This window comes from Arachis ipaensis, chromosome B06, assembly GCF_000816755.2.
Source record: "Arachis ipaensis cultivar K30076 chromosome B06, Araip1.1, whole genome shotgun sequence".
NCBI lineage: Eukaryota > Viridiplantae > Streptophyta > Magnoliopsida > Fabales > Fabaceae > Arachis > Arachis ipaensis.
In genome coordinates, this window is record NC_029790.2 from 75,746,290 (window position 1) to 75,748,719 (window position 2,430).

Consider the following 2,430-nt stretch of genomic DNA (forward strand, 5'->3'; position numbering starts at 1 on the left):
CCCATATCCAAACTCTAAGTTTGGTGTTGGAGAGTCTCAACAAAGCTCTGCACATCTGTGAGGCTCCATGAGAGCCCACTGTCAAGCTATTGACATTAAAGAAGGGCTTGTTGGGAGGCAACCCAATGTTTATTTATCTAATTTTCATTGTTTTTCATGTTTTATTAGGTTCATGATCATGTGGAGTCACAAAATAAATATAAAAATTGAAAACGGAATCAAAAATAGCAGAAGAAAAATCACACCCTGGAGGAAGACGTTACTGGCGTTTAAACGCCAGTAAGAAGCATGTTTTGGGCGTTCAACGCCAGAACAGAGCATGGTTCTGGTGCTGAACGCCAGAAATGGGCAGCATCTGGGCGTTTGAACGGCAGAAATGCACCCTGGAGAAGAGCTGGCGCTGAACGCCCAGAACAAGCATGGTTTTGGCGTTCAACGCCAGAAATGGGCAACAATTGGGCGTTGAACGCCCAAAATGGGCACCAACTTGGCGCTGAACGCCCAGAGTTGTGTGCAAGGGCATTTTACATGCCTAATTTGGTGCAAGATTGTAAATCATTATACCTCAAGAACTCTACAAGGTGGCTGACAAGTCCTTTACTACGGCAAGGTTAGCCTTCCCTCACCTCATTTGCCATCTATGTTACTCAGCTGGAGCTTCCATAGAAGGAGACATTCACATTGAGGAAGAGAAGCCCATCACTAAGAAAAAGATGGAGCGAGCAAGAGAGCCCATTCATAGAGCTCAAGAGGCGCAGGAAGCTCATCACCATGAGATCCCGGAGATGCCTCATATGTATTTTCCTCCACAAAACTATTGGGAGCAAATCAACACCTCCCTAGGAGAATTAAGCTCCAACATGGGACAACTAAGGGTGGAACATCAAGAGCACTCCATCATCCTTCATGAAATAAGAGAAGATCAAAAAGCAATAAGGGAGGAGCAACAAAGACAAGGAAGAGACATAGAAGAGCTCAAGAACATCATTGGTTCCTTAAGAAGGAAACGCCACCATCACTAAGGTGGATTCATTCCTTGTTCTTATTTCTTCTGTTTTTCGTTTTTCTATGTTATGTGCTTATCTATGTTTGTGTCTCCATTACATGATCGTTAGTATTTAGTAACTTTGTCTTAAAGATATGAATGTCCTATGAATCCATCACCTCTCTTAAATAAAAACTGTTTTAATTCAAAAGAACAAGAAGTACATGAGTTTCAAATTTATCCTTGAACTTAGTTTAATTATATTGATGTGGTGACAATGCTTCTTGTTTTCTGAATGAATGCTTGAACAGTGCATATGTCTTTTGAAGTTGTTGTTTATGAATGTTAAATATGTTGGCTCTTGAAAGAATGATGACAAGGAGACATGTTATTTGATAATCTGAAAAATCATAAAAATGATTCTTGAAGCAAGAAAAAGCAGCAAAGAACAAAGCTTGCAGAAAAAAAAAAGAAAAAAAAATAGGCGAAAAAAAATAGAAAGAAAAAGCAAGCAGAAAAAGCCAAAAGCTCTTAAAACCAAGAGACAAGAGCAAAAAGACAATAACCCTTAAAACCAAAAGGCAAGGGCAATTAAAAAGGATCCCAAGGCTTTGAGCATCAGTGGATAGGAGGGCCTGAAGGAATAAAATCCTGGTCTAAGCGGCTAAACCAAGCTGTCCCTAACCATGTGCTTGTGGCGTGAAGGTGTCAAGTGAAACCTTGAGACTGAGCGGTTAAAGTCAAGGTCCAAAGCAAAAGAAGAGTGTGCTTAAGAACCCTGGACACCTCTAATTGGGGACTTTAGCAAACCTGAGTCACAATCTGAAAAGGTTCACCCAATTATGTGTCTGTGGCATTTATGTATCCGGTGGTAATACTGGAAAACAAGATGCTGTTGGATTCTGACCTCCCTGAACTCAAAATGGATTTTCTGGAGCTACAGAACTCAAAATGGAAAGTAGACATCCAGGGCTTTCCAGCAATATATAATAGTCCATACTTTGCCCAAGTTTAGACGACGCAAACTGGCGTTCAACGCCAGCTCTCTACCCAATTCTGGCGTCCAACGCCAGAAACAAGTTGCAAAGTGGAGTTCAACGCCCAAAATGGAACAAAAGCTGGCGTTCAACTCCAAGAATGACCTCTCCACGTGTAGACTTCAAGCTCAGCCCAAGCACACACCAAGTGGGCCCCGGAAGTGGATTTATGCGTCATTTACTTACTTCTGTAAACCCTAGTAGCTAGTTTATTATAAATAGGACTTTTTACTATTGTATTAGGGATCTTTTGGAATACGCGATTGTATTATTGATCCTGTGATCACGTTTTGGGGACTGGCCATTCGGCCATGCCTGGACCTTTCACTTATGTATTTTTAACGGTAGAGTTTCTACACTCCAAAGATTAAGGTGTGGAGCTCTGCTGTTCCTCAAAGATTAATGCAA